The sequence below is a fragment of the Anastrepha obliqua genome, chromosome 5 (assembly GCF_027943255.1).
Source record: "Anastrepha obliqua isolate idAnaObli1 chromosome 5, idAnaObli1_1.0, whole genome shotgun sequence".
Taxonomy (NCBI): Eukaryota; Metazoa; Arthropoda; class Insecta; order Diptera; family Tephritidae; genus Anastrepha; species Anastrepha obliqua.
Genome location: NC_072896.1, coordinates 108,370,315 through 108,380,009, shown reverse-complemented (window position 1 = coordinate 108,380,009; position 9,695 = coordinate 108,370,315).

Below are 9,695 nucleotides of genomic sequence, written 5' to 3'. Positions count from 1 at the left end.
ATGCCGTCATAGTGGGAGCTACTAGGCCTCTTCTATGCTCGATTAACTTGACGAAACATTTGCATGCGAAAGCAACAACAAAGTTATCGAGTAAGATTCGCCGCTAGCGAGTATGGCTATGGCTCATTATATCGAACTGCCTTACCAACACATGTACTTTAAGGGGGGAGCCTGCTTTAGAGGCTTCAAAAAATAGATTTTTTCGTGGATTTTTTTGGGAAGGAAAGAAACATTCGATTGAAACGAAACTTTCTGGTTTTATTGTTATATAGGGTTTTTCAATTGACACGGGTCGATTTTGGCGCCCTGTGGCAGCCATTTTGTTTTGGTGACATCTGTCAAATCTTTTGTTTATTATTCAGTTGTTTATGACAAATCATCATGGCAAGTTACACGATTGAACAGGACGGTCAAATGATAAAACTTTATTATGAAAATGAGTGTTCATTAACGTAAACGTTGCGCGCATTGGCCCCATTTTTCAATAGACGTGGTGGCCCTTCCAATTTCTTATGGCCCATTTTGAACCATATGGACCTAGACCACATGTGGTTCCAGCAGGACGGCGCTACGTGCCACACAGCAAACGCCATTTTATTCCATTTCAACATCTACCCGCCCTTATTGAAAAACCCTTTATATTTCAACAGTCTTCTCAAATTTTTTCATTAAAATATATGTCATATTATGCCTGGTACAAGCATTTTGCCGAGGCGCCTCGGGTGTGTCGTACGGCGGGAAAGATGCAGGTCGCAATTTTCATCTGAAACCAAAAACCCAAACATTTTTATTTTGGTATAGTATAGCTTCTAGTTAAACCAAGAAAATTAAACAAAAAGTGAGAAATTCAACAATTTTTCGCTAATTAAAAAAAAATTATTTTTTTTTGGAAAAACAAATTCACTTTAGATTGTTTAAAAAGTGGGCTAATCATAACTTTCTTAAGGTTTTTTAGGTTCAACGAGAAGAGAATTTAATTCTGAATACAATCAATGTTATCTCGTTTCAATAGGACGTTTAACTTTTTCCCTATCTTTCCCGCCAATTAGGAAAAATCCCAAAAATAAAAAACCGAGAAATCGCGCGTCAAAGTTTTTGTATATGAAAAATCCGCTCGTATACCTGCTCGACGCTTGCTCAGAATTTCTTCTGTAACTGCGAAAATATTTTGAATTTCCTTCTGAAATTTTGAGGACACATTCTTGGATAGTTTGGGAAGACATTTATGCAAAAAAAAAAAATCGATTTTTTGAAGCTTCTCTTTCTCTTCCCGCGTTGCCGACATAAGTCTTGGCGAAAAAAGAGACCTACTATGAATTTGTGCCGTTTCAGTTTATGACTAGGGCCCGGATTTCTATGCATTTACATGTTTTTTGCCAGTTATAGGAACATAGCTTTATTTTGAGCTTTACGTGCCATAGATAGAAGCAACACTCGTCAGAAGGAAGGTAACGGAAAATTTAGGCAGTACTACCCTAAGCAGACAGGTCTGCAGAGGTACACCTCAAGGTGGTGTTGTCTCTCCTCTCCTCTGGATTTTGGCGGTAAACTCGCTATTGTTGACCAGAGAACTGCAGCGGTGTAATGTTATTGCTTGCACACCGCTTCAATACTCTGTTTTTCTATAACTGAAACGCAAAAATTCCACAAATAAAATTTCAAGACCACTACTCATACTCAAACGCCAAGTGATTTGAGCTCAAGCATTCATTTCCATGACGGTCAAATGCAAAACCTGCTCTCTTTTTGTTCGATCTTCACAGTACATTTTCAGAAAAACTCCACGCATTTGAGCGGAAAGCAAAAGAGCGGTGTGTGTGCTGATCAATACCGCTATTACCGCGATTGTTGAGTGTATTAATATCTCGTATACTCGGGTGTTAGATTTGAAAGCAATCGTATATTCAACTTCGGCTAAGCGGTGTGACGTGTGAAATCTGTCAAATGAGGAAAACACCGCAAACACCGCGTCGTCATCCCTTGCAAATAGTGAGATTGTCTGCAGTATATTATAATTCATAGCAGCGCACGGAAAAAAAGGATTTTTATACATATGTATGTAGCAGTATTTTTAAATGAAAAGTTTTTTCTTTATTGAAGCAGTGATATTATTTTATTATATTATTGTATATTACTATTAATTATGACAGAAAATAAAATGAACTTTAAAATAAAAATTGAAAACCAAATTCATTCTTTTACAAATTACTTATCGTACAAAAACAAATAATAATTTTTCTTTTAACTTACTTCTAAAGATACTTAAGTATAAAGACACATATATAGAAATTTTCTCAGCAATAAAATTTGAATTCTCCGCCATTATAAATCTTTTAAAAATAAACATATAATCACATGCACACATTAATATACATATCTGCAAGTAGAGTGATTCGTGCCCTTTGTTAATGCACTGCCGACGAAAATAAAGATAAAAAAACATAAATAAGAAAGTGGACTCCTTCGAGTGCTAATCATTTATGTATTGAGTGAACGCGCGATGGCATAGATATTTTTTAGCGGTACTCTTTTGCTTGTGTGTTATGATCTATTTGTGCAGGCGGTGTTTTCAGTATTTTTGTCATTCGGTAGCGGTCATATGCAGCACCGCATAGCCGAAGTGATCGCACAAGCGGTAGTTATAAACGAAGCAAAGACTGAACAAAGAAAGACTCGGATGTACAAACGATATACATAGAACATTTACTGCTCTGTTGCGGTTCCGCTCAGCGCAAACACCGCTTAGTTTGCGTTGGTCGTACATATTGATACCGCTTTTTTTGTGAGTGGATCGCAAGTCAGAAAAATACAACCGCTTACAGGTCTCTGTTGCTGACCCTGGGTAGAGGGGGTTACCACGTCACTGCATACGCAGATGACCTAGCAATTGCTGTTAAAGGCAGATATCCTAACACCCTCACGGACAGTCTGCGATCTAACATGGCCACGCTTAGGAGCTGTAAGTCCCGCAAAAACTGAAATAATTCTCTTCACAAGGAAACATAGGCTTCCTATAAACTCCCCGCTGGTTTTCTAGAATGTCAAGTACTTAGGACTCATATTAGATAGAAAACTCACATGGAAACCTAATATTGAGGGAAAACGTAAAAAAGGCCAATGTTGCATTATATACTTGCAAAAGAGCGGTCGGTATTAAATGGGGGTTAACACCTCGCGTTATTCATTGGCTATATATAATATTTCGGTAGTTAGACCAATCTTAATACATACAATATGGAATAATTTTATGGTGGCCATCTACTCTAAAGCCGAGTTACGGTAATATCATGAGTAAGGTCCAAAGAACAGCTCTTTTATGCATTTCTGGTGCTTTAAGGACTACCCCAAACAAAGGGCTAGAAGGGAAAAACGTGGCCGCCACCTCGGCGCGTAGACTCAAAAGTATGGCGCTATGGAAAGACCGGTGGTTTGGCCACGCTTCTATTTTGAACTCTGAATATTCACAAACAAGAAATAGACTATTCTACTCCTAGACATACCTTCGACAAGCTCTTCAAGACAAGTATACCGTCAAGAAGGGAGTGGCCAAACACCAAGGCTATGGAGAAGGGGGGAATTAAACTTTTATACGGATGGTTCCAAGCTAGACGATAAAGTTGGCTATGTAGTATTTTCGAAAGAATTAAGACTGGAACTATTCGTTCGACTACCAGACTATTGCAGCATCTATCAGGCAGAGGTTCCAGCCATAAAAGAAGTGGCTACATACCTAAATATGCATGCCGTAACAAAAACGACTATAAATATATTCTCGGATAGCCAAGCGGCCATTAAGTCAATGAATGCGACTGTACTAAGATCAAAGGTTGCACAGGAATGCCGAGCAGCCCTAAATGATATTAGCGTCGTATTCAAGGTCAGCCTTATTTGGGTTCCGGGACACAGAGATATTGAGGGAAACTGTAAAGCTAATGAGCTATCCAGAAAAGGTACTGCTCTTCAACTGTTCCGTGATAAAAGTACCATTGGAATACCTTTGGCCACGACTAAATTAATAATAAAAAACAACATTACCCAAGAGGCCAGTAGGTCATGGGAAGAAGAAGATATATGCGTAACAGCCAGGCTACTATGGCCGCAAATAAACAAGAAAAGGACAAAGGAATTGTTTAGCCTCTCAAGAGAAGATATCTTGAAGGTCGTAGCTAGTGTCACCGGCCACTGGCTATTTGGCAGGCATTCCTTGAGTTTAGGAGTAGATATTCTCCCATGAATATTGTAGAAGCTGTAGAGATGAGGAGGAGAAAGAAACAGTAGAGCACTGTAGAGCAATTGTCCAGCCTTAGCTAAAATCAGAGCAGGTTGTCTAGGTAAACACTTTTTCAGTTCTCTTACAGAACTATCTGGCGCGGGGATTAGAACAATCCTGCGCTTCATAAGAGCCTCCAAATAGTTTCATGAAAGTAAATAAACAAGGTTCACGTGTCGCACGGTGGTATCACAACGGACCTGTGAGGTCTAAGTGAGTTGGTCATACGGACTGACTATCACCATAACCTAACCTAACCTACGAACCATATACTGGAGCTGCCTAATTCTCAAGTGTCAAACATAATATTATTGACGTACGGCACAAGTTGCACAAGTTAGAAATCTTCTGATTGAGTGATTAATTTTGCGCCACCTTGTATTAATGCTCACTTGGAAGCATTGCTTGCAAATATTCTAAATAATTAGAACGACAAAAATCTTTGGCTGAATAAGTGTTACAACTATTCCAGGAGCGCAGGGTGAACTTGGGAAAAATATCAAGAAAAAAATTGATAAAACTCTGCAAAGAGGTTTAAGGAACTTATGGAAATATTTGGTATGTATTGCATACAAGTGCTGGAGTGACAGTCTAGATACAGTAGAAGCCCGATAAGTACAATTGGAAGATTTCAGCAATGATTGCACTTAGCGAAAAATTGCACTTTTGCGAATTTCTCCTGTGGATCGAGGAATACCTAAGGAAAAATATTTTAACTCTATTCAATGCAATTAATGAGCTCAAAAGGTCGATATTCAAGAAAAATGAACACATATTTAATTAATACAAAGAGATCAATGCGGAAGGACATATGAGTGTGTGCTCCAAAATTCAATTATTTTTTTTGGAAAAACTTTGTTATTTTCGATTGCGTTTTCTCGTAACACTTTTCAAGTGCTTTTGATCGGATATCATGCAAACAAGCGATCTGATTGAATGACAGTACATCGTTCTGTTCACCCCATTTCAAAATTGTATTGACACAGCCAAAAATGGATGCATGCTGGACTTTTTCGGTTGTTTCTTTTTGAGTAGTATCTTCGGGTTCACGGGCTTCACTATCACCTTCATCTATTCCTAATTCCAAAACCCAATTGCGGATTTTATCTGTGTCTGCTTCACCCACATAGTTTTCGACCATCTCATTTAGCCGTTGTAATCCTCCAACAAGAAGGGGGTCGTCAATTTCGATATCCAATGGCATATCGTCTGGTTTAGATTCAATAATCGCGTCAACTTTTGCGCTTGTACCCAATACGTTTTTCCAGCATTTAGCGATCGTTTCAGGGAGCAATTTCCCACATGCTTGGCTCAACATGATCACGGCGGTTTTCCAATCAATTTTCTTCAATAGTTCATGTAATGATTTTAATTAATTTTTCACTAATTATGGTTTCCATTAGCAATGTTTTGTATTGAATTTTTGTCAAGTTATAATAATAACACCTTGATCCATTGGCTGTAAAATCGCTGTGCAATTGGCCGGAAAATACATCACTTCGATCTCACCACTAACTAATTCTTCTTCGGGCGGATGAGATGGGGCTTGATCCAGCAAGAGTAATGCGTTGGATGGAACATCATTTTCTTTGGCGAATTTTTTCACTTCTTCGACAAAATTATCAAAGAACCACTTTTTGAAAATATCCCGCGTCATCCAAGCAGTCTTGTTGCTAGCATAATTCACCGGTAGACGAAAATTTTTAAAACAACGCGGATTCATAGATTTGCCGATCGTTAATCGTTTTATTTTGTGGCTGCCATCACCATTTGCACACAAAAGAACACTGATTCGATATTTTGAAACTTTGTTGCCTGGAGCACTCTTTTCATCTTTCGAAACGTAGGTTTTATTTGGCAAAAGTTTGCAAAAGAGCCCCGTTTCATCAGCATTATATATTTGTGATGTTACATATCCTTTTTCAGCGATTTTCGCCGTCAATTTTTCCTTAAATGGCTCGATGGCTTCTGGATCACAAGATAATGATTCACCAGTCACAGTCAAATAGCGAAGTCCGAAGCGTTTCTTGAATCGCGAAAACCATCCATCACTTGCAATGAATTGTTCTCCATCCCTTTTTATTTCATCAAATATAATATTTTTAATGCTTTGATTTTCAATATCAAGCTAGAAACAGGAGCATTTCGTCGCCGCTGATTCATGAAAAACTGGTACAAACGCTTCTCGAGCTCTGGATGATTGCCAACCCGCAAAGTTTTCCGTTTATTTCCAAGTGAAAATGAATTGTATGCATTTTCTTTTAATGAACGGGATTGTTTTTTTTTTCGGCAAATCGTTGCGCAATCAACTTTGTATTCGAATGCAAGATCTCATTGTTTAACGCCTATTTCAATTTTTTGGAGAATCTCATCTCTTTCTTTCAATGTAAGAAAATGTAGATTCTTTTTCACTTTTCCCATGATTTGATTTGATGAAAGCAAAAAAAAATGATTCAAACTCCGAACGATTGTTTTACTCTCAAGAACCAGCTTGAAACTAGCGCGTGTTGAATGTCACAAACGATTCGATGCCATATTTTATGATATCAGCGCTACCATTGTACAGTTATTTGTAAAAATCAAAAATCGCAAAGCGTGAGAACAGTGTTTTTGGTCGCAATAATTCCGAGAACCATAACTGTGCATAGCTATAAAGCTGTGTCTTCGCGCGTGATGAACGCAAATATATTGCCGTATTAAGTAAAAAATTTCTTCGAACAAGAATTCTTTTGCGCCCGAAAATTGCAATTTTTTACTGCTCTTTTCGAGTTTTCTATGGACTCAAAATCGAATTGTACTTTCCGCGAAATTGCAGTTATCGGTATTGCACTTATCGGGCTTCTACTGTAATTATAAGTATATAAGTACCTAATACTGAAAAATGGCATCATTGAAATGTCCACCATGGCACAGGTGATCTACAGGTAAGATCCGCCAAAAAGTCGATTAATGCATGCCCAATTTTTGTGAACGTCGATACATCCATGTTAAAGGTTGTTCAGCAACACTTTGCGCAACAGCAGCTATATTATCAATAGAACGCCTAGTTTTTCGTCTGCCAGTGCTTTTTCTATCCTTGACTGAACCAGTTTCCTGAAATTTTTTCACCAAGCTTGGAATTGTCGACTCATTCGGACGATTATTTCCACCAAAAAAATCACGAATTTTGCGATGTGTTGTTCTTAATAAGTTTCAATATTTTTAACGCGTGTTCAAATGTGTAAAATTGTGCATCTGTCTACTTGAAAAATGTCAAAGATGACATAAAAAGAAGGTACCGTCAAGGAATTGTTCACTACTGACATCTAGGCGTCACTTTTGAAAGATTCTTTATATTTGCATCTGTAAGAGGTAAGATATTTTAGCTACAGGGTCCGGCACTCGAAGTGTAAGCAATTAAAAAGTCCATAAATTTAGTTTGGAAAATTACTTTTATTCAATTCAAAGTAAAAAATGTGTGAAAATAATACAAAAATAAGAATTAATTTTCTTTTGCTCGATGTGACCACCTTTCGCCTTGACTATGATCTTGAGGCGGTCCAGAAACGAATTGCAAGCTGCCCGAATGTGACTTACAGGTGTTGGCCCACTCGCGGAAAATGGCTTTTTTCAGCGCCTCGAGACTAGTGAATCTTTTAGTTCGGACCTTGCTGAATTTGAGAGCCATTGTGTGGACGTTATGAAGTTCAGAACGTTGTTTTTTAGCCATTCTTGGTTCACTCGAGCTTTGTGAGTTGGTGCCGAGTCCTGTTGAAACGTTCATGGTCTGCCACCGAAATGTTTGCCTGTCTACGACTTCAAAGCAACCTCCAGAATATATATATATATATATAATTGGCGCGTACACCCTTTTTGGGTATTTGGCCGAGATTCTCCTCCTATTTGTGGTGTGCGTCTTGGTGTTGTTCCACAAATGGGCGGACCTACAGTTTCAAGCCGACTCCGAACGGCAGATATTTTTATGAGGCGCTTTTTTCATGGCAGAAATACACTCGGCGGTTTGCCATTGCCTGCCGAGGGGCGACCGTTATTAGAAAAATGTTTTTCTTAATTTTGGTGTTTCGCCGAGATTCGAACCTGCATTCTCTCTGTGAATTCCAAATGGTAATCATGCACCAACCATTCGGTGGCTCCCAAAACACTCAGGCTAAAAAGCTCATTGTACGTAGAGCTCTGGAAAGAGGGTAGATAGTCAAGGAGAAAAGAAGAAAAGTATCAGAGAACGAGATAGGAAAGTATAGAGATAGACATAGAGATAGTTAATGGTTGTAAAGGGTTAAGGTATGGCCCTTTAGCACTGCGACCATATTGATCTATTGCTATGCTTATGAATTGTACCAGCTCCTTCTGAGGGAGTGATTGAAGGTCTTCATCTGTAAGCACGAACTTGTTTAAAAACCTTTTCCTTCTATGCGTCAACCCCGGACATTCGATGGGATAGAGATAGTTAGTCATGTGAGAATTTTCCAGATTCTTTGGTATCCCTGTAAATATCCTCCAGTTTTAGAGAACGAGTATTACTCATTCTCACGACATCGGAACCCAAAACTCGTAGCCGTGCTCTAGCAAAGGCAGGACACTCATAGAGAAAGTGCTCAGTGCTATCCGTCACCTCCAAGAAAGACAGGCACTGACCCCATGGGTTGTATCCTGTAATAATACCGACCATTAACCGAATGTCTTTCCTTCCAAATTTTAGTAGACAGTTCGGACTTGTCACAAAACTCTTTGCAGTTCTGCAGCGTTCTACACCGGACCATCGCTCTTTATGTAAATTGTATACATAATCGCTGATCCAATTTATGATTCCTGCGAAACTGATTCCGATTATTGGCTCTGGCCCTTGTGAGGGAACCGCTGATCCCCGGCTCCTTGAACACCGGAGTGGCCTGGAACCCATATAAGTACAAGCCTGTTCTGTCTTGCGACAGAATTAAGCTTCTTCTTACATTCTTGAACAATCTTCGAGGTTTGCTTCGCGTTCTCCAGGGCCTTCAGTGCAGCCAAAACTTTAAGTTTACTTACCGCTCTTTTGAAGATATTGAAGGGGCCTTTAACAATGTTGAAGGGGGGGGCAATTACTGCAGCACTCACTGATCTTAGGGTAGAACCGGGCTTGGTAGGCTTCATTGGCAAAATGCTAAATAGCAGAATCATTGAAGCGGAACTAGGAGAATCGGTGCTCAGGAGATTGGTAAGTAGAGGTACACCGCAAGGTGGAGTCCTCTCACCGTTTTTATGGAACACAGTTGTAAATAAACTTCTGTTAATACTGGAATCGGTGGGCTGTAAGGTGATAGCTTACGCCGATGATGTTGTCATTGCTGTCTCTGGTAAATTTGTATCTACATTAAGAGACGTAATACAAAATGCTCTAGATATACTTTCTAGGTGGGCAGGAAAGTGTGGTCTAGGAGTCAACCCA